Source organism: Oncorhynchus kisutch, linkage group LG5 (assembly GCF_002021735.2).
Source record: "Oncorhynchus kisutch isolate 150728-3 linkage group LG5, Okis_V2, whole genome shotgun sequence".
Classification (NCBI taxonomy): Eukaryota; Metazoa; Chordata; class Actinopteri; order Salmoniformes; family Salmonidae; genus Oncorhynchus; species Oncorhynchus kisutch.
This window is the reverse complement of record NC_034178.2, coordinates 40,534,847-40,562,162: the sequence shown is the minus strand read 5'-3', so window position 1 is coordinate 40,562,162 and position 27,316 is coordinate 40,534,847. Positions and strand designations below refer to the sequence as shown.

Sequence of the window (27,316 nt, the reverse complement as noted above, 5' to 3'; positions counted from 1 at the left end):
TCGATGGGGATACTGTAATAATGTGAGGGGTGCTTTATGGAAACAGGTGCTGTCCAGTTATTGAAAACATGATCTAGCCGAAAGGGTCGCCAAGGGAGGAAAGAAGACATACGTTGAGGTAAGCTATCAGGCTAAATCATAGTTTTATTCTAGGAATTACTGAGACGTGTTGCCAATTTCAGTAGCCTAATGCAAACGATGTTGTAACGACACATTTATCTAATACAATGTGTTATCACAAACATCTATAAACAAATCTGATATAGCCTATAATATAGTGATTGTGGATATGGTCCTCTTAAAATGCTCTTCGCCTTCAAATAAATATGAAAGTGCCAATTTAGTAAACGTTACATATAGTGGAGGTAGTAAACTAATCTAATACAATTACCATTCTCAATTATAATCGACAGGTAAATAGTTACATTTGTCTGCGTCAGAGCGAGTGCTATTGTGACAAACGCAATGGAATCCGGTGGGAATTGTAGCTTACCCCGCAGATACGGGAAACCCCTCAGAAACATAGCATGAAGCCGATTACTTAATATAGGCTATTTGTTTTGGATAGAGGAATGTTAGGCAGGCTAAAACTGTTTGCGACGAGATGGCGTGTGAAGCGGGGATTGGGAATAGGATGCTGCGCAAGAGATGGATGTGCGTAAATAGGAGCGAGGAGGATGTTACGCACTTGCACTTAATATTGGCACGATCACTACTTATTTCCTCATGGCGGTTTAAAACATCAAACACAATAAAGCCCAATAATAAAATCAAGACAGAAAATTATCCAAAAAAGTACTTGTTTACAAAACAAGCTGTTACCGATTAAATTAAGTGACTGTAGACTATATAGTCATGTTTATAATGAGTAAGTTCGCGTTTATAAAGGACTATGCGTGCTACTTACATAATATATTAATAAGAATCTTATGACTTATGTGAATGAAGGCCATACTGACATATTTGGTGTTGTGATTGCATGACAGTGCGCACTTGATATACCTAGATGTAAACAAACCAAAACACCATGTAGGCTACTTCCCCGGAGTGTAGGGGCGCTGTTGGGCATATTCACATGACTTGACTTTTCTCCATTCGTGGCAATGCATTATCATCTCCAGCTCTAGTATATAGGCTTCATATTAAGTAGATATTTTTGGAACATATTACAATAATTTACAGACAGAATAATCAACTGAAGGGGCCTAAATGAGCTCAGTTTTAAATTGTGAAAAATAAGAGAAGCTAACCCCCTGGATTTCTCCTTTTCTGTATTGGCATGACAGGATGTACAAATACGTTAAGTCAGTTAGCAGGCTTGCCTCGTTTCTATTGGGAACATAATTAAATGTACACCTGCCAGAGAAAGCCTTTTTCACAATAGGTGCTCGACACACCTGTTTGTGATGCCACTTATTGTTGACAGTCAAACCACAACCCACTGGGCAAAAACTGGTTGAATCAATGTTGTTTCCATGTCATTTCAACCCCAACATTTCATATGACGACGTTGAATCAACATGAAAAACTGATTGGATTTGAAAAAAAGTCATCAACGTAAATGGAATTTAGTATTTTTTTCTCTCAACTTTTAACCTAAATCCAATGACCTAGTGACATTTTTTGTTAATTTAATGTTGAATTCATGTTAGCTGACAACTCAACCAATTGTACATTTGAACTAGATGAACTGACATCTGTGTCCAGTGGGAAGCTTCCCAGCCCTGGCTAATGACCCTAATTATCGATGTCTAGGTCCGTCCCATTGCTTCAGCCTGGGGGGCAGGTCATGAAACTCCACAGGTGAAAATGATTCACAGTACAGGACCATCACTGATCGCCCCCACCAAGTAGATCTGCCCAGTCACTAAAAAGAGTCCGTCAGTATGCTAGTATGTCAAAAAGAAAGGTGCATTAAAATAACTTCCCATGTTATATTCTGAATAGAAAAGACACATTCAAGCTTGCAAGATGCTGTAGACTGACTAAATTATTTTATGTTTCTATATATTTTGATATAAAAAAGCTGTTTCATAACAAAGAATTCAAACGTTTACCATACCCACCCTCTACTGACCAGTTAATGATCTGGCCCACTTTCAGAGACAAGGAAAATCTGTTACATCAATACCAGTTTTTCTGCTGTTCCAGTCAAACAAACAGAAGCAGACACACGTGTTTAAGAACAACTTTTCTTAATTTAAAATAGCTGCAGTATTTCAATGTTTTTTTTGAGGACTATGAAACAAAAACTTAAAATGTGCAATTTAAATTAATTTAGCAAAATCAGGTGCTATCTCTGTCTGCCAATACACTGCATCTGTCAATCCGTAGCAATGACAGGAAAACATCCAAACTAAATGTTGTTGTTTACTGCAGGAACTGAATCACATGTAAATTAAATTTAGAGAAAAAAAAAAAGAGACCCTGGCACCTGTCTTTACAACAGAGCCTTATCCCTCCTACATGGAGCTGAGAGTTTGGAAGGTGGAATACTGCTGAGAGATGACAGTGCTAAAATTAAACCCCACTGCCTGCTGGATGATGATGTATAAATAGACAAGTGGGAAGAAGCGGTGTTCGTTCACAGGCATCATTATCAGCTCTGCACTTAAAGTGCTGCTGAGGGGAAAAACCTCTTGCACAATTTTTTTATTTATTTGCGTTGCTTTGTTATTGTCCCTGTTAATAATACTATTTATTTCCAATACGTCACTGACATGCAAAACTCCATTAGAGTAATTATCTGCATATACAGCAGTAAATTGCTTCATGTGAAGCGTAGTGAACCCATGGACTACTGACCAAAGTATTTGTACGAAACAGAAAAACCTGCAGGTCATTTGTCTCCAACTCTCAGATCATGTGACATGCAGCTTATATTTCACTACAGGCAGAGCAAGAGGTGGAACAGGATGTAAGCCAACTCTTCCGTCAATAGCCCCGCCGCTAACCCCACCCTACTGCCAGCCAAACACAATGTCCCGCTTATCAGCAGCCTGATCAGGTTGTCCACTAATGTAGCTCATCTCTGTCTCAATTTGTTGCTTTTTCTTTCAAAGTCCCTGTTCTCAGGGCGATGAGGAATGCAATATACCCTCAACACTTCATGCCTCAAACCTTATGTTTTACCTCTGCCTCACTGCACCTCAGTGAGGTAGTCAAAAAAGCTTTGCTGCGCCATCTCCTTCATCGTTTCTGCTACCTACCAGATAAGTCAATGTGCCCCTTCTTCTTACAATTATACAAGATATAACATACAAAACATGGGGATAGATTACAATTTTCATACGATTAACTTTAACAGTTTTGAATGTTAATGTACCTCCATTATCTCATTGCATGCCAGCTAAATTAGGACCTCTAATCTATCAGAGGATAATCTGTCAATGCTTTGTCGTCACCTAACCCCCTCCACCCCTCCTGCATGTTATGTCAGTATGCCTTAAAGTATACATGGCTCTACAAAAAAAATGTATGTATCACATAGGCGTTGCAATACCAACTGACACACTTGACAGCCTAAAAACAAATAAAGGGCCACACAACGGCCTCCCTGTTTTGGTTTAAAAGGGAACGATGCACCTTTAAAAGCAGTTGACAGTCCGGTGACTTGGTAAGCAAAAGTGAACTCAGCTCTGAAGCAGAAAACAGAGCAACTGCAAACAGTATGGAGAAATAGTGAGCGAGAAAACAAACAAACGAAAGAGAGGGAAAGAGACCCAAATTCACATTTGACAATGTTGAAGCAGAGAGGAAAGAGAAGATCGGAAAAAAACAGGGAGAGGGAAGAAAGAGGAGGTCACGGTGGCCCTAGAACTAGATGACGGTATAGTGGTGAGGCTGCCAGCCTGAGTAGTTCAAGAAGCTGCATTCAATGTGTTTAGGTATACAGGGGGAATTCCTGGAACCGCTGAATAAATTCATTGGAGAGACTGTGAGCTTACACACTAGTCTTAAGAGCTTCTGGTTGTAAGTGAGGCTGACTGTCAAACTAAACTTTGTTGTGAAAAAAGAACACAACCAATCTGCTAATGTAACAGTCATTGTAGTGGAGGATATGGCAAGACAGGTGAGAGATGGTAAATTGTGAGAGGTAGACAGAAGAGGATATTTTGGAATTAGTTATGTCAGTTTTTTTTATGTCGGTACAGCCAGTGTAATTTTATTTTCAATTAGGAAGAACTTTAAAGCCCGTTTACCTTGCCCTCCATTTTTTAAATGTTTGTATTCATAATTTGTGCTCTACTGCTTTGTCATTTGAGATGCTGTCTTCTTTCAGGGAAGAGTGTGGATGCCTGGAGGATGCTGATTATGTGGCAGCCAGATGTTCTTCTTTGGAATTAATATTCCTGCAGTGAGAGATATTCCTGTTTTATTCTTATTCCAGATCATTTCTCCTCTGTAATACTCTGACACCTGCAGTGAAACCCTTAATTGGCCAAAAGACTGTATGCTTGTCGAATGGACAGAGGGAGGCTCAGGGGAGGATACAAGGCATGTGTTGATTTTCAGGAAATCCGCAGGAGACAAAGGAGATCCATGGGAAGCTAGACATCACTTTTCTTACCCTGGCCATTGTGCCAACCAGCTGCAACCTCCCTTCCTACCCACTTTTTCTGCAGTGAGAGCAAGGGTGAGTGGCGTACTTTTCCTGCCAGGAAGTAAGTTGCAGTGTGGCTCTTGGAGGCCTTGACGGATTGATCCCTCTCCTCCTCAGTGTGCCAGCAGAGCGACCAGCTGGTTATGTGCCTTTTTCTTCTGTCGTCTCCTTCTCCCTGCTCTCGCTCTCTGTCTCAAGCCCTGTCAGCCAGGGGAGGGTTCCAGGCTATGCTTCCTGGAAGAGCTTCCCTTTTAAAGCGGCATCATAGAGCCCTGTATATCATGGCTCCAGATCAGAGAGTCCTTAACCTTGCTCGCTTGGTGACTCAAAGTTGGCAGCAGTAGTAATGGGATGGAATACTTTATCATGCAGCAACTGTAACACAGGCTCAGTGGATGCATTTGTCCCCTATTAGTCTAGGGCAGGTGTGTCAAATATATGGCCCCCGGGTCCAATCCGGCCCACGGGTGGTTTGAGTAAACCCCCCCCAAAGTAAAAAAACAAAACTTAATATACTTCAAAATGCCTAAATCCAATACAAAACTGTAGACGTTTCTTGACTGTGTCCAGGTCCCTAATATTCACCCAAATGAAAGCTAGAAAATCAGGGAGCATCGAAAATGTAAAAAACTATGGACTATTGTTTTTCAAATTTTGACAGTGAGGAAATATAACACATTTTCAATGTGGCCCTCCAGACCTCGTTGAAGACCGAATGCACCCCATTGGGCAAAATTTGTTTGACACCCCATGTCTAGTGAGACCTCCTCATTGGAAGTTCTAAACCCAATCAGTGACAAGCATCGTTTTTGTTGTTGTATGGGAGAGTCGTGAGATCTTTTATTATGTAGCCTATCCAATGTTGATTGAGGAAGACAGATATTGTAACCCAGATGTTGTGTCCCTAGTTCTGCTTAACATACTCTTTCTCTATCCAACTCTGCATGAGTCTATTAACCAACATAGGAACACATTCCTTGAAACATACTCACTCAAACAGTGAAGATGACATCTCTTTTATGTTGTCTCTTGCAGTGCGGACACCCCATGATGGCCAGAAGGGATGGGTGCATTCCAGAATGTTATTAAGGGGAGAGATGGGCCTGCTGTTCTCTACTTAACAGGAATATATCTGTACAAGGTAATCAAATGGTCTCTCATGCAACAAAACGGAAATCAAATTCAGCCTTCCCAACAGACTAAGTTCTCTCTACACATGATTCCAAGCCATGAACCTCAGATTTAGTTAACTGCACGAAGCCTTTACAGTTTGATTGGCTAAATAGTTTCAAGTAATCATATCTATGTCTACATTAATTCATTTACAGTTAGTAGAATATCATTATACAGTTGAAGTCAGAAGTTTACATACACTTAGGTTAGAGTCATTAAAACTAATTTTTCAACCACTCCACAAATTTGTTAACTATAGTTAGGACATCTACTTTGAGCATGACATGACAAGTAATTTTTTTACAACAATTGTTTACAGACAGATTATTTCACTATATCACAATTCCAGTGGGTCAGAAGTTGACTGTGCCTTTAAACAGCTTGGAAAATTCTAGAAAATTATGTCATGGCTTTAGAAGCTTCTCATAGGCTAATTGACATCATGTGAGTCAATTGGAGGTGTACCTGTGGATGTATTTCAAGGCCTACATTCAAACTCAGTGCCTCTTTGCTTGACATCATGGGAAAATCTAAAGAAATCAGCAAAGACCTCAGAAAAAAGTCTAGTTCATCCTTGGGAGCAATTTCCAAACGCCTGAAGGTCTGGTTCATCCTTGGGGGCAATTTCCAAACGCCTGAAGGTACCATGTTCATCTGTACAAACAATAGTATAAACATCATGGGACCACGCAGCCATCATACCGCTCTGGAAGGAGATGTGTTCTGTCTCCTAGAGATGAACATACTTTGATGCGAAAAGTGCAAATCAATCCCAGATCAACAGCAAAGGACCTTGTGAAGATCCTGGAGGAAACCGGTACAAAAGTATCTATATCCACAGAAAAACGAGTCCTATAAATTGACATAACCTGAAAGACCGCTTATCAAGGAAGAAGCCACTGCTCCAAAACCGCCATAAAAAAGCCAGACTACGGTTTGCAACTGCACATGGGGACAAAGATTGTACTTTTTGGAGAAATGTCCTCTGGTCTGATGAAACCAAAATAGAACTGTTTGGCCATAATGACCATCGTTATGTTTGGAGGAAAAGGGGGAGGCTTGCAAGCCGAAGAACACCATCTCAACTGTGAAGAACGGGGGTGGCAGCATCATGTTGTGGAGGTGCTTTGCTGCAGGATGGACTGGTGCACTTCACAAAATAGATGGCATCATAAGGTAGGAAAATTATGTGGATATATTGAAGCAACATCAAGACATTAGTCAGGAAGTTAAAGCTTGGTCGCAAATGGGTCTTCCAAATGGACAATGACCCCAAACATACTTCCAAAGTTGTGGCAAAATGGCTTAAGGACAACAAAGTCAAGGTATTGGAGTGGCCATCACAAAGACCTGACCTCAATCATATAGAAAATTTGTGGGCAGAACTGAAAAAGCGTGTGCGAGCAAGGAGGCCTACAAGCCTGACTCAGTACACCAGCTCTGTCAGGAGGAATGGGCCAAAATTCACCCAACTTATTGTGGGAAGCTTGTGGAAAGCTACCTGAAACACATGACCCAAGTTAAAAAAATTTAAGGCAATGCAACCAAATACTAATTGAGTGTATGTAAACTTCTGACCCACTGGGTATGTGATGAAATAAATAAATCTCAAATAAATCAATCACTCTACTATTATTCTGACATTTCACATTCTTAAAATAAAGTGGTGATCCTAACAGACCTAAGACAGGGAATTTTTACTAGGATTAAATGTCAGGAATTGTGAAAAACTGAGTTTAGATGTATTTGGCTAAGGTGTATTTAAACTTCCGACTTGAACTGTATGTGTATTTAGCTGATCTTCCAGTAGGGTTTCTTACACCAGAGCATTTAATTGGTGACACTGGGCATCTTCCTCCTTGTAAGGTATCCATGATGATGGTACATGTGCAATTTAGCTTTGGTACCCATCCTGCAAAGGAATAAAAATGTCTTAAATCAAAACCTGTTCATACATGACAGTACAAGTAATAATTGACAAATCCAAAAAGGAGAGACGAGAAAAGCTCAAATATGTAAAATATGCCAAAAGTGATACGTTGATGACCCTGATGATAGTTGAGTTTTTTAAAATTCATTTATTTCATCTTTATTTAACCAGGTAGGCCAATTGAGAACAAGTTCTCATTTACAACTGCGACATGGCCAAGATAAAGCAAAGCAGTGCGACACAAACAATAGAGTTAAACATGGGATAAACAAAAGTACAGTCAATAACACAATAGAAAAATATATATACAGTGTGCGCAAATGTAGTAAGATTCGAGAGAAGGCAATATAGGCCATAGTGGAAAAATAATAACAAATTAGCATTAACATTGGAGTGGTAGATGTGAAGTAACTGAAACGTTTGTCTATGCACTATCCACATATGCCCTTTATGATTGGCATCCTGCTGTGATGTATTGAACTTGCATTTGAAACCTATGCAACTGTGGCTGATACTGTTCAATAAGTACTGAAAGCAAGGCACAGACAGCACCTACTGTTTAATCAACATTTGATATGAACCATTTTTATTCTGAAACTTCTTACAGGGCTGGATGCCTTGGGAGGCCAATGGAGATTCAGACACAGCCCTGACCATAACTTCCCCTGGAAACTGGTTTCAGACGGTGTTTTAGAGTATCAATAACATATCTAGCACCATTTGAAATCAGTGTTCTTGGTGTAAGGAGGACACCATTTAAAGCAGGACGGATGAATGCATACAGTAGGCCTAAGGCAGTCTCATCATTTCGCACACATTTGGCTAGGTGGTACTGGTGGGGATTAACATTATTTGTTGACGGGATCGCATGACAATAAAAACATTCTATTCCGTGTCCAATTATGTAAATGTCACACTGGAATATGTTAGCCTTGGAATCGCAGCGCCAGCACAACACACCTCCCCAGTGACTGACAGCAATCCCTGGATCACACCTCACATCATGACCCCTCTTGCCAAGGCTGACTGTTTTCTTTTGGTGTTTAGAGTCTCTTCTATTTCTAGCACCATTTGAAATCGGTTACAGTGTAGGGGGAATATCATCTGAACAGAAGATGAGAAACACCCATGGTTCCTCCACACAAGTTCTCTTTGATCAAGTCACATCCTTTTTGCCCAATCTCAAGTAACCTGAGCTAGCTTGTTATAGATAGTCAGATGTGATCAAACACACATTCTGGGTGCAGAGCCGAAAGAAGTTGGAATAAAATAAATAGAGCTCGCACACTCATACTGTAGGCTCCAACATGTACCTTTTAATTAATTAACCTCCTCCCAGCTGCCCACTGCACTGAAGATAGGAAACACTGTCACCACTGATAAATCTACTATAATTGAGAATTTCAATAAGCATTTTTCTACGGCTGGCCATGCTTTCCACCTGGCTTACCCCTACCCCGTTCAACAGCACTGCACCCCCCACAGCAACTCGCCCAAGCCTTCCCCATTTCTCCTTCTCCCAAATCCAGTCAGCTGATGTTCTGAAAGAGCTGCAAAATCTGGACCCCTACAAATCAGCCGGGCTAGACAATCTGGACCCTTTCTTTCTAAAGTTATCTGCCGAAATTGTTGCCACCCCTATTACTAGCCTGTTCAACCTCTCGTGTCGTCTGAGATTCCCAAAGATTGGAAAGCAGCTGCGATCATCCCGCTCTTCAAAAGGGGGGGGGGGACGACGACGACGACACTCTTGACCCAAACTGCTACAGACCTATATCTATCCTACCCTGCCTTTCTAAGGTCCTCGAAAGCCAAGTCAACAAACAGATTACCAACTATTTCGAATCTCACCATACCCTCTCTGCTATGCAATCTGGTTTCAGAGCTGGTCATGGGTGCACTTCAGCCATGCTCAAGGTCCTAAACGATATCTTAACCACCATCGATAAGAAACACTACTGTGCAGCCGTATTCATTGATCTGGCCAAGGCTTTCGACTCTGTCAATCACCACATCCTCATTGGCAGACTCGACAGCCTTGGTTTCTCAAATGATTGCCTCGCCTGGTTCACCAACTACTTCTCTGATATAGTTTAGTGTGTCAAATCGGATGGTCTGCTGTCCGGACCTCTGGCAGTCTCTATGGGGGTACATGACCTTTTTCAAGCTCAGTCTCGCAAAAAGACGCATTCTTGCGTTCTAACTACCCGCTATTCAAAGTGCTCTGAACAAATTAAGGGAATTGTTCAAACATTGGCACATCCTAAAATCCGATGATAGTCTCGGTAATGTGTTTTCGGACCTTCCCTTGGTCGTATTCTCGCGGGGCAGAAATCTCAGAGACCAATTGGTAAACTCTGATTTACCACCCCAAGATATTCCTGAACGTCTATTTGCGCCCCTACTGGATGGAAATGACAAATGTAATGGCTGTGCTCAATGCAATGGCACTTATAAATGTAGATCCTTCAAAACACCCACAAACAGGGAAATCGATCCCAATAAAAGGTGTTATTACGTGCTCCACTTAGGCAGTTATTTATCTTATAACTTGTCATTGTGGTAAAAATTATGTTGGTAAAACAGAGCGAATTAAAAGTACGTATCTCAGAGCATCGTAGCACCATTAGGTGTAAAAACTTTACTTATCCAGTTGCGGCCCACTTCTTGGAGGCAGGCCACTTTTTTTTTATTCTCTGCGTTATATTGGCATCGAACATGTCACCCTCCCTAGGAGAGGGGGTGACCTTGATAATTTATTGTTAAAACGAGAGGCTGCCTGGATCTTTAATTTAAAGACCCTTGCGCCCTTCGGTCTCAACGTAGACTTTGATCTTAAGCCATTCTTGTGATTATTGTGACTTTGCCATTGTAATTGTTTGTAAACTTGTGTAGTCAAATTAATCTATGATCGTATGCTATCCATTTGTTGTTTGTATGCTGTTCTTTGTATGACATTTTAATATTTGATTATTAACCAATGATATTAGGCCACTCTTGGCCATGATTACAGACACCTGTGTCTTTTGACACTATATAAACGAGTCATCCCGCATTGTTTGTGATTATACCCTGATGAAGACAGCTTGGCTGTCGAAACGTTGGTATTATTTTCAAGGCTCTATGGGGGTGCCACAGGGTTCAATTCTTGGACCGACTCTCTTCTCTGTATACATCAATGATGTCGCTTTTGCTGCTGGTGAGTCTATGATCCACCTCTACGCAGACGACACCATTCTGTATACTTCTGGCCCTGCTGCCAAACATACCCTTGTAAAACTGACCATTCTACCAATCTTCGACTTTGGCGATGTCATTTACAAAATAGCCTCCAATACCCTACTCAAGAAATTGGATGCAGTCTACCACAGTGACATCCGTTTTGTCACCAAAGCCCCATATACTACCCACCATTGCGACCTGTACGCTCTCGTTGGCTGGCCCTCGCTTCATACTCGTCGCCAAACCCACTAGCTCCATGTCATCTACAAGACCCTGCTAGGTAAAGTCCCCTCTTATCTCAGCTCGCTGGTCAACACAGCATCACCCACCTGTAGCAGGCGTTCCAGCAGGTATATCTCTCTGGTCACCCCCAAAACCAATTCTTTCTTTGGCCGCCTCTCCTTCCAGTTCTCTGCTGCCAATGACTGGAACGAACTGCAAAAATCTCTGAAACTGGAAACACTTATCTCCCTCACTAGCTTTAAGCACCAGCTGTCAGAGCAGCTCACAGATTATTGCACCTGTACATAGCCCACCTATAATTTAGCCCAAACATCTACCTCTTTCCCTACTGTATTTATTTATTTTGCTCATTTGCACCCCATTATTTTTATTTCTACTTTGCACATTCTTCCACTGCAAATCTACCATTCTAGTGTTTTACTTGCTATATTGTATTTACTTTGCCTCCATGGCCTTTTTTTGCCTTTACCTCCCTTATCTCACCTCATTTGCTCACATCGTATATAGACTTGTTTCTACTGTATTATTGACTGTATGTTTGTTTTACTCCATGTGTAACATGTGTCGAACTGCTTTGCTTTATCTTGGCCAAGTCGCAATTGTAAATGAGAACTTGTTCTCAACTTGCCCACCTGGTGACCAGGTGCACAACATCCAAATAAAGGTGAAATTATTTGGTTTATTTTTAATTAATAAACAAACAACGTTTAGATCCTGCAATGATCTTTGTCAGGTAATTTCACCAGAAGTGTATGTCTCGTCAAACATCTCATTCCAAACTCATGGGCATTAATATGAAGTTGGTCCCCTCTTTGATGCTATAAGTCTCCACTCTTCTGGGAAGGTTGTCCACCAGATGTTAGAACATTAATGTGGGGACTTGCTTCTATTCAGCCACAAGAGCATTAGTAAAGCCGGGCAATGATGTTGGGTGATTAGGCCTGGATCACAGTCGGCATTCCAATTCATCCCAAAGGTGTTCAATGGGGTTGAGGTCAGGGCTCTGTGCAGGCCAGTTAAGTTCTTCCACACCGATCTCAGCAAACCATTTCTGTATGGAGTCATAGCTTAAAAATGGACCAATAGAAGTATAAAGAGGGGTTCCTGCAGATGCAGGAATGCACCCTTCTCCTACGCGAATTGAACGTATGTGCCTCACATAGTCCCTTAAAATACCATCGCTTGAAGAAATAAAGAAAAACTGCAATATTACTGTTTGTCCCTCGACACACCATAGCAACAATACGGCCAGTGTGCATTAATTTATACACACACACGATGACTGATAAGGGGCACTGTGTTCAAGCCACCGTGCCACCTTGGCACTCCCTCACCATTGTAAAAAAAATATTTTGTAAGCTATAGAAATGCATTCGTGAATTGATTCTATTGCAGACCTTAATGCATAATTTTACATGATATAATGTGAGCTAAATATACAAATAAATAAAAACATTTAAAAAGTAACGTTACAGTCCCCACTACAACAAAATACATGTAATTTATTTGACATTTCATTAAAATACAGTGCCTTCAGAAAGTATTCACTACCCATGACTCTTTTCACATGTTGTTGGAAATCATTTAATTGAAATACTGTAGAATTCCATTCATTCCTATGGAGGACTGCTCCTACTTGGGAGTGCCAATATGGCCAACCGGTGGCTTCAGAGCCTCTCAATGGCAAATACATAGCATCAGCAAACCAGGGTTTCTATACAGTACCTTCGGAAAGTGTTCAGACCCCTTGACTTTTTACATATTTTGTTACATTACAGCCTTAATCTAAAATGTATTTAAAAAATATATATTTTTAAATCTGCAATCTACACACTATATCCCATAACGACAAACGAAAACAGGTTTTTAGAAATGTTTACAAATTTATAAAAAATAAAAACAGAAATAATTTACATAAAAGTATTCAGATCCTTTGCTATGAGACTCAAAATTGAGCTCAGGTGTATCCTGTTTCTATTGATTATCCTTGAGCTATTTCTACAACTTGGAGTCCACCTGTGGTAAATTCAATTGATTGGACATGGTTTGGAAATGCACACACACACACACACGTCTATATAAAAAGGTCCCACAGTTGACAGTGTATGTCAGAGCAAAAACCAAGCCATGACGTCGAAAGAAGTGTCCGTAGAGCTCTGAGACAGGATTGTGTCGGGGCAAAGATCTGGGGAAGGGTACAGAAACGTTTCTGCAGCAGGTTGCCAAGAACACAGTGGCCTTCTTAAATGTAAGAAGTTTGGAACCACCAAGACTAGAGCTGGTTGCCCAGCCAAACTGAGCAATTGGTGGAGAAGGGCCTTGGATCAGGGAGGTGACCAAGAACCCGATGGTCACTGTGACAGAGCTCCAGAGATCCTCTGTGGAGATGGTTGTCCTTCTGGAAGGTTCTCCCATCTCTTTAGCACTCCACCAATCAGGCCTTTATGGTAGAGTGGTCAGACGGAAGCCACTCCTCAGTAAAAGGCACATGACAGCCCACTTGGAGTCTGCCAAAAGGCATCTAAAGACTGACCTTGAGAAACAAGATTTTCTTGTGTGATGAAACCAAGTTTGAAGTCTTTGGCCTGAATGCCTGGCACCAAATCTACGGTGAAGCATGGTGGTGACAGCATCATGCTGTGGGGATGTTTTTCTGCAGCAGGGACTGGGAGACTAGTCAGGATGGAGGTAAAGATGAAACGGAGAGAGAGAGAGAAAGAGATACATGATGAAAGCCTGCTCCAGAGCGTTCAGGACCTCAGACTGGGGCGAAAGTTTGCCTTCCAACAGGACAACGACCCTGAGCACAGCCAAGACAACGCAGGAGTGGCTTCGGGACAAGTCTCTGAATGTCCTTGAGTGGCCCAGCCAGAGCCCTGACTGAAACCAGATCGAACATCTCTGGAGAGACCTGAAAATAGCTGAGCAGCGACGCTCCCCATCCAACCTGATAGAGCTTGAGAGGATTTGCAGAGAACAATGGGAGAAACTCCCCAAATATAGGTGTGCCAAGCTTGTAGCGTCTTACCAAAGAGTCGAGGCTGTAATTGCTACCAATGGTGCTTCAACAAAATACTGAGTAAAAAGTCTGAATACTTATGTAAATGTGATTTCAGTTTTTTATTTTTTATACATTTGCAAACATTTCGAAAAACCTGTTTTTGCCTTGTCATTATGTGGTATTGTGTGTAGATTCATGAGGGAAAAAAATATTTAATACATTATAGTGTGTGAGTATAAGAGTGTGCAAAGCTTTCATCAAGGCAACGGGTGGCTACTTTGAAGAATCTAAAATATTTTGATTTGTTTAACACTTTTTGGTTACTACAGGATTCCATGTGTTATTTCATAGTTCGTCTTCACTATTATTCTACAATGTAGAAAATAAAGAAAACCCTTGAATGAGTAGGTTTTTACTGGTACTGTATGTTAGAAAATGTTCTCATTATAACATTTTCTAAAAAATTAAAAAAACACACCCAAACTTCAAGAAAAATAGAATGAATATTAATATTCAGGTGGTTTATGCCTACTAGTTGAATGTCCTTGCCATCAGCTTACTCTATATATAAACAATTGTGAGTCCCTTAACCATCTCTGCCTACTGTGTGCACAATACTAAAATGTCAAAAATGATATTTGATTCCTGCAGTATTTAATATCCAATGCTTATTTGTATGCCTTATACAAAACTGTCTGTCCATGAATGGCTGCAAAAACACATAGCCTTAATCAAGTCATTTTCAAAAGATACTAGTAGGCATATCAGATTTCAATACACTGGCAATTTTGGGAAGACGTGGAATAATAAAATACATTTGGGGAATAACAGTACCGTTCTAGCCAACAATAATGTGTTTTTTCCAGTACTTTATTTTGGCATTAATAGTGTCACCTAGCTCGGTGCTTTCTGTGGTGGTGGGGCAGCCAGCAGAAAATACGGAGTGTAGGGGTTGGTAATGTTCTCTAGTTGCGCTGTGATTGGTTCAGTGTTCTGTCACACGAAAATTCAAGCTGCGATAGATCTACATTAGAAGTGCCCATCAAGGGCCTCCGGAGTGGCACAGTGGTCTAAGGCACTGCATCGCAGTGATCCGGATTCGAGGCCAGGCTCTGTCGCGACCGGGAGACCCATGGGGCGGCACACAATTGGCGCAATGCACGCTGACACAGTCGCCAGGTGTGCAGTGTTTCCTCTGACACATTGGTGTGGCTGGCTTCCGAGTTAAGCGAGCATTGTGTCAAGAAGCAGTGCTGCTTGGCTGTGTTGTGTTTTGGAGTATGCATGGCTCTCGACCTTCACCTCTCCCGAGTCCATACGGAGGTTGCAGCGATGGGACAACTTGATACCATGAAATTGGGGGGAAAAACAAAAATAAAAAAAATAAAAAACAAAAATAAAAATAGAAGTGCCCATCAAAGAAGGCTCAAGGTCATTGGCCACAGATAAAATTATGTCAAATCACATTATATGTACCATAGCTTTGATTGGACTGATCATGTCAACATCATACTTTCAAAATCTTTGAAATAGGCCGGACGAGAGTAAGAGCTACCTAATTTTGTTGACAACTTTTTACATAAAACAGCGCTACCATGTTACTCGTTTTACAGTTTTCTAAAACCAGCAGAGAACATTCTCTCTCCATTCAACTCCACTCTAATCTGAGGGGCATTTCTTAAAAAACGCCACATCCAATCCCCTTGATTCCTCACATAACTAGACCAATCATATGCTTCAGTGTGCCGCGGTTCAGTGCTGAGGCAACCCAGAACAATATTATTAGGTACCGCTGGTGATGTTCAATTGCAGATGCTGATTTCAAAATTACTTGGAGCACAGTTCAAAAGTTGACTGCCTTTATTTGACTAATTAGGGTGTTTTCAATGCTTGAGATATGAGGTGAACCGTGAGAAGAGGGTGAAATGCGTGTCTCACGGCCAATGCAGTGAGAGTTGGCAGCCTGTCTTATAAAACAGCTCAGCTACCAATGCTAAGGTTTTGGTAAAAGTGGCAGTAACAAGCAAAGGATCATGATCGTTGTTTTCATCCTGCCTGAGCCTGTCGATCTGTGATTGGTCTATGTCAGCACGTGGTCCTGTGTCACGACAAATATAGTAGTCAGAATGGATCACTATTTAAAGATGCACCAAAATATGTTTTATAACTAACCCAAGATGGACCAAAGTCTGTCTTAGTCGCCCCCCTATGTCTTCTTCTAGTTAATAGAAGTAGACACGCAATCATAATTGACTGTGGCGCATATAAAGCACCCACAAGCTACCGGTGGCTGAAAACACAATCGGTCCATTTAAAAATAATTCCTACCTCCCTCGCCCTGCAAGAGTATACTCGTCAGACGTCATCAGAAGTGTCCGCTTAATTTGAGGGCTGAGGGGATAGGGTGTGTCTTTTACGTGTTTGGAATGCAACCTCGGTCCTCAAGGGGTGCACGTTTTGGGTTTTGCCCTAACACTACGCAGCTGATTCAAATAACTAACTCATTATTAAGCTTTATTATTTTATTTGGCTGTGTAGTGCTAGGGCAAAATACAAAACGTGCACCCAGGGTCCCAGTACCGAGTTTGGGAAACCCTGGTGTAGAGCATCGTTGTACCATCTAAACGGCTGTAAAATATATTTCCCATAACCAAAAATATTGTATTTTCAGCTGGTGTATAAAACCGAAAGAAAAAGACACAAAATACAAAACTTACGAACGGGAAACATATAAATAGCGCACATAGAACAGATCTTCCGTTTCTTAGACTTGATTTCAATGATTGACATATCTATTTGTAATAATGGCAAATGGAACTTTCGTATATACGGGCTCACTGTAATACCACGCAGGGCAGAACAGAGAACTGACAGGATGTATGTAAACAGTATTCTTTATAATGTGATAGACATAGTTCCAACCCGTCTGTTGGCCTATCACAGTAGAGACTGGGCGTGGTAAAGACTCACCCACCCTATTATTGATTGTTGTCGTACGAGCTGGTACCAGCCCCCGGGCGCTCCAGTTGATAGATGAAACTTGCCGTGAAGAATATCTATGCACTCATGCTCGATACCGTTATCTCGCACTTGGCTCCTGTTATCTAACAAAAGGCCGCTTGTTCTCGCAACACCCCGCTCTGAATGTGCCCCCCCCCCCCCAACTCATTAAACAGTTCCTGTCTTCATGCTACTCTGTATTTTTCCATCATGAGAAAGGCCCATGGCCCTGAAACTGTTAACAATGTTTTAAGTCAGCTATGTTGCATAACACATACATACATCCACCCAAGCCAACAGCAGATAATATTCAATCATATATATGGTAATGGCTATAATGTAAAACACAGAATCCAACAGTTCATGGGCACATAGACATCTCACATTGGCTTTAGGAGCCAGTTGGTTAGATACGATTCCACCATGGGCAACAACAACTGGCTAGTAGTTCATTTACACCTAAATATGTTCACCTATATTATTATTTAAAAAAATATATTGTTTGCAAACTGATATGTGACACGTAGCCAATTCCAAAATAACATGCAAAATAGACATACATACATATATATATATGCTCTGCCTGATTTTTAACTATGAAAATAATTTTGTCAAACAGATTGTAATCTCAAAACGTACGTTTGCTTCTAGAGTGGGAAAACATAGAAGTAGAGTTTGGTTAGGTGTAGGGGCAGATCTATGTAATCTTGTCTTCAGGAGATTTTATTATTCATTTACTTTATTTAGTCTGATCAGTGGGACAATTCTAAATCTTAACACTGGGCTAAAATATAGGGTCATTTATTTTCTTGTCAGCAAGAACACTACTGTTATTCCCCAAACGTATTTTATTATTCCACTTCTTCCCAATGTAACCACATATTTGAAATCTGATATGCCTACTTGTGTCTTTGAAAATGCATGATATGAGGCTATGCAATGCAATGGCGTCACACCATCCAAATGGCACCTTCGACAGCATGTGCAGATCAAACAAAAATTGGCTCTTACAAAATTTGAGAGGCGAAAAGCGATGCGGTACATAGCTCAATTTGCGTCCCAACATTCATATGGTGCCTCCGACCACATTTTCGGATCAAGCAGAAATGAGCTCGTACACAATGATGCGGTATGGAGCTTTATTTGGCCTCTGCAAGCCTGTGGAGGCTCCGCAATTGAGTCGCAGAACCAAATTGCCAGATCAATCATGAATCGGTTTGAACCCTTTGCAAACATGTAGTGCAGTTTGCAGATGTATCACTACCAAAGCATGCTACTAAGAAATACCACAAGGTGGCAGCCGGTCACTGTGAAAAGACAGGCAATTCATAAACTTGTTAGTTCTATGGCCAAACTGTAGTCGATGACGGGCTATGGGAAAGTTTAGCACAAAATGTACCGTTACTGCTTAAGGTCCAAAGACCTTTATTATATGTTATTTTCATAGGTAGACTGGGTCTGGCAGCCAAAACAGCCAAGTACTCCATCTACACGTGAATCGATCATCAATTGCGATATTATTTCATATTAGTAGTATTTCATATCACATGAAAATAATTTCACAAGTGCAAAATATACACTTACTGTACATGGTGTTACCCGGCTTTAACACAGTTACTGCAGACTGTATTTTTCAGTGACAGCAACTTTCTCAAGGCTTTCCGTTACGCACAGGTGTTCGGGGCATGCTAGGTAGCTAATTAGCAAAGGGGGTCCCTATGGCTGCATTCCAAACACTTAAAAGACACACCCACTCCCCTCAGCCCTCAAATTAACTGGACACTTCTGATGACGTCTGATGAGTTGACGATTGCAGGGCAAGGGACGAGGGAATAATTAATTGATTTTAAATGGACCGCTATTGCCTGGAAATGTGTCACTCGTTCATACAAAGGATGTGTTTTCAGTCATCATGGAACTGTTATGTTGCAGGATGACATCAAATTTTGCATGGTTATCCTTAGAATTATTCTCCATACTTATCCATAGGGAATTATTGATGTTGTCAATTTTATTCTACATTACATTTTCTTCTGAAAAATAGGGCAAAATTCATTTTATGTGCCTTTTTCTTTAGTATTTTACAGGTAGAAAGATGAAAAAAGTATGCATCCACAATGTGTAAGCCGGTCCTGGAGTGTCTTAACAAAATGAAATCAAAATATTTAGACTGACTGCATCCAGTGTACAGAAACATTTATTTGAATAATATGAAAATATGCACATATTTAATGAGATCACCTAATTTGCATATTGTATACAATATTTCAGAATAATTACAATACAAAAAAGCTATATTTGTGTCCACATTCAACTGATAAAAGTGTATTCTGATAGGGTGCAGTGCCTGGCCTTAAGTTTGTTTGAGCACAAGCAATCTTAAAAATAATGTTATTAGGAAATGTAAAGAGACAACTAAGAAAGACACAGTGCTCAAATGAACAATCAATCATGGATAATGGCCATCAAATTCAAATCCAGTTTGTTTGACAGGTAGTGTTTTTCTAGGGACAGTTCTACATTTACTGGGGGGCTACAGGCCAGAAGGTTGCCAACCATCACGGACGAGTTCACACTCCCTGCCTGCTTCATTACACTACGATCAAAGCCGGATGCAGACAATGATAAACTAGGGGGTAGTCAGATTTTCAACATTGATGCCATATCTATAATTTTTTTCAATATACAGTACCAGTCAAAAGTTTAAACACCTACTCATTCAAGGGTTTTTCTTTATTTTTACTATTTTCTAGATTGTAGAATAATAGTGAATACATCAAAACTATGAAATAACAAATGTAATCATGTAGTAATCAAAAAGTAGCTGTCACGCCCTGGTCTTAGTATTTTGTGTTTATATATTTATTTGGTCAGGCCAGGGTGTGACATGGGGTTATTTTGTGTTGTGTTGTGGTATTGGGGGTTTTAGTAGGTATTGGGATTGTGGCTGAGTAGGGGTGTCTAGCATAGTCTATGGCTGCCTGAGGTTCTCAATCAGAGTCAGGTGATTCTCGTTGTCTCTGATTGGGAACCATATTTAGGTAGCCTGGGTTTCACTGTGTGTTTGTGGGTGATTGTTCCTGTCTCAGTGTGTTTGTTTTCACCAGACAGGCTGTATTAGGTTTTCACATTTCCGTTTTTGTATTTAGTTCGTATTTTCATTCATTCATTAAACATGTATCGAACTAACCACGCTGCATTTTGGTCCGACTCTCCTTCAACGGAAGAAAGCCGTAATAGTAGCCACCCTTTGCCTTGATGACAGCTTTGCACACTCTTGGCATTCTCTCAACCAGCTTCATGAGGAAGTCACCTGGAATGCATTTCAATTAACAGGTGTGCCTTGTTAAAAGTTAGTTTGTGGAATTTCTTTCCTTCTTAATGTGTTTGAGCCAATCAGTTGTGTTGTGACAAGGTAGGGGTGGTATACAGAAGAGAGCCCTATTTGGTAAAAGACCAAGTCCATTTCTTGAGAAACGACAGTCCATCATTACTATAAGACATTGAAGTTCAGTCAATCCGGAAAATTTCAAGAACTTTGAAAGTTTCTTCAAGTGCAGTCACAAAAATCATCAAACACTATGATGAAACTGGCTCTCATGAGGACCGCCACAGGAATGGAAGACCCAGAGTTACATTTTCTGCGGAGGATAAGTTCATTAGAGTTACCAGCCTCAGAAATTGAAGCCCAAATAAATGCTTGGAGACTTTTAGCCCTATTTGGTATCTTCTGTATACCCCCCCTACCATGTCACAACACAACTGGTTGGCTCAAATGCATTAATTTTAAGAAGGCACACCTGTTAATTCAAATCAAATCAAATCAAATTTATTTATATAGCCCTTCGTACATCAGCTGATATCTCAAAGTGCTGTACAGAAACCCAGCCTAAAACCCCAAACAGCAAGCAATGCAGGTGTAGAAGCACGGTGGCTAGGAAAAACTCCCTAGAAAGGCCAATACCTAGGAAGAAACCTAGAGAGGAACCAGGCTATGTGGGGTGGCCAGTCCTCTTCTGGCTGTGCCGGGTGGAGATTATAACAGAACATGGCCAAGATGTTCAAATGTTCATAAATGACCAGCATGGTCGAATAATAATAAGGCAGAACAGTTGAAACTGGAGCAGCAGCACAGTCAGGTGGAAGTTGAAACTGGAGCAGCAGCATGGCCAGGTGGACTGGGGACAGCAAGGAGTCATCATGTCAGGTAGTCCTGGGGCATGGTCCTAGGGCTCAGGTCCTCCGAGAGAGAGAAAGAAAGAGAGAAGGAGAGAATTAGAGAACGCACACTTAGATTCACACAGGACACCGAATAGGACAGGAGAAGTACTCCAGATATAACAAACTGACCCCAGCCCCCCGACACATAAACTACTGCAGCATAAATACTGGAGGCTGAGACAAAATATTCCAAGCAATGCATTCCAGGTGGCTACCTCATGAAGCTGGTTGAGAGAATGCCAAGCGTGTGCAAAGCTGTCATCAAGACAAAGGGTGGCTATTTGAAGAATAAAAAATATTTTGTTTCACACTTGTTTTTGTTACTACATTATTCCATATGTGTTATTTCATAGTTTTGATGTCTTCACTACAGTCGTGGCCAAAAGTTGAGAATGACACAAATATAAATTTTCACAAAGTCTGCTGCCTCAGTTTGTATGATGGCAATTTGCATATAGTCCAGAATGTTATGAAGAGTGATCAGATGAATTGCAATTAATTGTAAAATGCCTCTTTGCCATGCAAATGAACTGAATCCCCAAAAACATTTCCATTGCATTTCAGCCCTGCCACAAAAGGACCAGCTGACATCATGTCAGTGACTCTCTTGTTAACACAGGTGTGAGTGTTGACGAGGACAAAGCTGGAGATCACTCTGTCATGCTGATTGAGTTCGAATAACAGGCTGGAAGCTTCAAAAGGAGGGTGGTGCTTGGAATCATTGTTCTTCCTCTGTCAATCATGGTTACCTGCAAGGAAACACGTGCCGTCATCATTGCTTTGCACAAAAAGGGCTTCACAGGCAAGGATATTGCTGCCAGTAAGATTGCACCTAAATCAACCATTTATCAGATCATCAAGAACTTCAAGGAGAGCGGTTCAATTGTTGTGAAGAAGGCTTCAGGGCGCCCAAGAAAGTCCAGCAAGTGCCAGGACCGTCTCCTAAAGTTGATTCAGCTGCGGGATCGGGGCACCACCAGTACAGAGCTTGCTCAGGAATGGCAGCAGGCAGGTGTGACTGCATCTGTACGCACAGTGAGGCGAAGACTTTTGGAGGATGGCCTGGTGTCAAGAAGGACAGCAAAGAAGCCACTTCTCTCGAGGAAAAACATCGGGGACAGACTGATATTCTGCAAAAGGTACAGGGATTGGACTGCTGAGAACTGGGGTAGAGTCATTTTCTCTGATTGTTTGGGGCATCCGGAAAAAAAAGAAGCTTGTCCGAAGAAGACAAGGTGAGCACTACAATCAGCCCTGTGTCATGCCAACAGTAAAGCATCTTGAGACCATTCATGTGTGGGATTCCCCACTCTACTACTCCCTTGGATTCCCCTCCGGACCTGCTTACCCTGTCTCAACCCCTCTCGCTCCAGCCTCAGCATCCGCACCTGGTTTCCAGCAACCCGCCCGAGATTCCCCTGACCTGCACTCCATCTCCCCTGTGTTTCAATAAATACCTTGGTTACTTCATCCCAGCCTCCTCGTCTGAGTCTGCTCTTGGGTTCCCCTGTTCCACTCCGCGTAACAGTTCTGAAAGGCCCCAGAGACTGCAGCACCACTAAGCAAGGGAAACCACCAAGGATCTCTCCAAACAGGTCAGGGACAAAGTTGTGGAGAAGTACAGATCAGGGTTGGGTTGTAAAAAAAAAAAAAAAAAATTGAACATCCCACGGAGCGCCATTAAATCCATTATTGAAAAAATTGAAATAATATGGCATCACAAAAACCTGCCAAGAGAGGGCCGCCCACCAAAACTCACGGACCAGGCAAGGAGGGCATTAACCAGAGAGGCTACAAAGAGAACAAAGATAACCTTGAAGGAGCTTCAAAGCTCCACAGCGGAGATTGGAGTATCTGTCCATAGGACCACTTTAAGCCGCACACTCCACAGAGCTGGGCTTTACGGGAGAGTGGCCATAAAAAAGCCATTGCTTAAAGAAAAAATAAGCAAACACATTTTGTGTTCACCAAAAGGCATGTGAGAGACTCCCCCAAACTTATGGAAGAAGGTACTCTGGTCAGATGAGACTAAAATGTAGCTTTTTGGCCATCAAGGAAAACCCAACATCTCCTATCACCCCGAGAAAAACATCCCCACAGTGAAGCATGGTGGTGGCAGCATCATGCTGTGGGGATGTTTTTCATTGGCAGGGGTTGAGAATCTAGTCAGAATTGAAGAAATGATGGATGGTGCAGGGAAATTCTTGAGGGAAACCTGTTTCAGTCTTCCATAGATTTGAGGTTCACCTTCCAGCAGGACAATGACCCTAAGCATACTGCTAAAGCAACACTTGAGTGGTTTAAGGGGAAACATTTAAATGTCTTGGAATGGCCTAGTCAAAGTCAAGAACTCAATCCAATTGAGAATCTGTGGTATGACTTAAAGATTGCTGTACACCAGTGGAACCCATCCAACTTGAAGGAGCTGGAGCAGTTTTGCCTTGAAGAATGGGCAAAAATCCCAGTGGGCAGATGTGCCAAGCTTATAGAAACATACCCCAAGAGACTTACAGCTGTAATTGCTGCAAAAGGTGGCTCAACAAAGTATTGACTTTAGGGGGGGGGGGTGAATAGTTACGCATGCTCAAGTTTTCAGTTTTTATGTATTATTTCTTGTTTGTTTCACAATAAAAATATGTTGCATCTTCAAAGTGGCAGGTATGTTGTGTAAATCAAATTATACAAACCCCCCAAAAATCCATTTTAATTCCAGGTTGTAAGGCAACAAAACAGGAAAAATGCTTTCCCAAGCCACTTTAGGTATAGTGTTGGGGAATAATCAGAATTAGGTGGTAACATAGTTAAGATGTTTTATATTCATCATATGTTTGTAAGTTACTTCTCATCAGAATATTATTTTTGTATAATACTGCGGCAGGGTTGCAGTATCTGTTCTATGTCAAGACTAAGTTGTTTGGGCCGGAGAGAGGGGAGAGGTCAAGCGTGTATCTCTTGGCTCCACAATGTCTATGTGCCAGTCAGTGTGTCTCTGTGATCTTGTCAAGATAGGATGGATTTGATATATGCCTGTTGATATGGAAGATTGGTTGTATTTAGAATTGGTTGTATCTAAATGACAATTTGATATACAGTGCCTTGCGAAAGTATTCAGCCCCCTTGAACTTTGCGACCTTTTGCCACATTTCAGGCTTCAAACATAAAGATATAAAACTGTATTTTTTTGTGAAGAATCAACAACAAGTGGGACACAATCATGAAGTGGAACGACATTTATTGGATATTTCAAAATTTTTTAACAAATCAAAAACTGAAAAATTGGGCGTGCAACTCTTGGACAGTCTGTGGTGCAACGTGGCGTTGGTGGATGGAGCGAGACATGATGTCCCAGATGTGCTCAATTGGATTCAGGTCTGGGGAACGGGCGGGCCAGTCCATAGCATCAATATCTTCCTCTTGCAGGAACTGCTGACACATTCCAGCCACAAGGTCTAGCATTGTCTTGCATTAGGAGGACCCCAGGGCCAACCGCACCAGCATATGGTCTCACAAGGGGTCTGAGGATCTCATCTCGGGAACCCAATGGCAGTCAGGCTACCTCTGGTGAGGACATGGAGGGCTGTGCGGCCCCCCAAAGAAATGCCACCCCACACCATGACTGACCCACCGCCAAACCGGTCATGCTGGAGGATGTTGCAGGCAGCAGAACGTTCTCCACGGCGTCTCCAGACTGTCACGTCTGTCACATGTGCTCAGTGTGAACCTGCTTTCATCTGTGAAGAGCACAGGGCGCAAGTGGCGAATTTGCCAATCTTGGTGTTCTCTGCACGGTGTTGGGCTGTAAGCAAAACCCCCACCTGTGGACGTCGGGCCCTCATACCACCCTCATGGAGTCTGTTTCTGACCGTTTGAGCAGACACATGCACATTTGTGGCCTGCTGGAGGGCATTTTGCAGGGCTCTGGCAGTGCTCCTCCTGCTCCTCCTTGCACAAAGGCAGAGATAGCGGTCCTGCTGCTGGGTTGTTGCCCTCCTACGGCCTCCTCCACGTCTCCTGATGTACTGGCCTGTCTCCTGGTAGTGCCTCCATGCTCTGGACACTACGCTGACAGACACAGCAAACCTTCTTGCCACAGCTCGCATTGATGTGCCATCCTGGATGAGCTGCACTACCTGAGCCACTTGTGTGGGTTGTAGACTCCGTCTCATGCTACCACTAGAGTGAAAGCACCGCCAGCATTCAAAAGTAACCAAAACATCAGCCAGGAAGCATAGGAACTGAGAAGTGGTCTGTGGTTATCACCTGCAGAACCACTCCTTTATTGGGGGTGTCTTGCTAATTGCCTATAATTTCCACCTGTTGTCTATTCCATTTGCACAACAGCATGTGAAATTTATTGTCAATCAGTGTTGCTTCCTAAGTGGACAGTTTGATTTCACAGAAGTGTGATTGACTTGGAGTTACATTGTGTTGTTTAAGTGTTCCCTTTATTTTTTTGAGCAGTGTATATTCTTACAGGAGCCAGATGTAAAAAAGGTTCATTGCAGTGGGGCCGGACATTTCCCATATGCAATTATTCTTTGGAAGAAATGTATTAAAAAAGCTACGCACAACCACCAATTAAGCACTTTTCATAATTTACTATGAATGGAGGAGAAAGCACTATCAACACTTGTAGGTTCCCAACGGTAAGCCTTGTGTTCTAGATGACTGGACTACAGAGTGGGAGACAAATCTACACTCTTGACTCCATTTATATTGGGGTGTCTGTAACTAGCCAAGCCGCCAAGGGTTGTTCATATTTGTGAACAAATTACTTGCCATGGCAACTTCAAAAAGTACAAGCCCATTCAATACCCCTTCATTTCCGTCCACGGTTGAGTTATATGGAGAACCCACATACCTCTTTCCCAACAATCTCAAAGTTGTTATTTTTCCTTGCCTGTTTTAATTAGTTTTTCGGTGTGATGTGGACTGGTTTTTCACCTGCTGCTTTCTAGATGGCAAAATGCAGGGCTCCCTGAATGACTTCGGCATTCCTAGAGAGGATGGCCGCACTATGCAAATTCTTATGGACGTCTTCCGCTTTCAAAATATGGACACATCTACAGTGATTTGGCATGGGTCTTCCGATCCTCAAAAAGTTCTACAGCTGCACCATCGAGAGCATCCCGACTGGTTGCATCACTGTTTGGAATGGCAACTGCTCGGCATCCGACTGCAAGGCGCTACAGAGGGTAGTGCGCAATGTTCCCGAGGGGAGCTGCGCACTGTCTCGCAGAAGAAATATCAGCCCCTCAGAGAAGCAAGAGATTGAACTTCACTGAACTTTCTAGAGTTTTCCCCTTTTAGTTAACACTATTAACGTTTCGCTCTACTCTGGTAATTATTCTCGAATCAACTCAATATTAGCCACTTTCAATGTAACATACCGAAACAAAACAAACTATACAAGACATTATAAAAGACAGCTGTGCAAGAGATTTTCTTCTAGGCAGAGCGCATTAGAGTAGAATTCTAGTGCATTGACTCTACACAGACTGGTGCGATATAACCAGTCAGAGCTGCAGTAGACCTATATGCAAATAGTCATTGCAGTATATGGATCTGTGTCATTTTCTTTGAACTGGACTGCCAGATCAAAACGAGAGCTGAATGTAGCCACCTGTGCACATCTGTTCATGTTCTTTGCTAGTTAGTGAGTTATTAGCCCAGTTATAGCTAATTTCTAGTCGACAATGGGTGAGTTTTTGCTTCCTAGCCATCTTTGAAAAGCTAGTCAGGTAAAGAGCTTTGGTTTATGTCTTAAAGGGGCAGTGTTGTATTTTTTAGTAGCCAATAGGCAGAGGGTAGCATAATTTATCTGATTCTCTGTAATAATGGTATGGGAATAATAATTAATTGTATTTTGTAAACTGGTTTCTTGCATTTGCATACGCCATTCCAAGATCGCGTAGCAGTCGGA

General features: G+C 41.7%; 1 long non-coding RNA gene across 1 annotated transcript; it reads left to right on the top strand.

Moving 5' to 3' along the window:
* On the top strand, positions 1-22,007 carry LOC116374202 (uncharacterized). Its single transcript, XR_004210024.1, has 3 exons — positions 1-118; positions 5,639-5,744; positions 21,958-22,007. It is a non-coding gene; the product is annotated as an uncharacterized LOC116374202 (long non-coding RNA).
* The last annotated feature ends 5,309 nt before the right edge of the window (positions 22,008-27,316 follow it).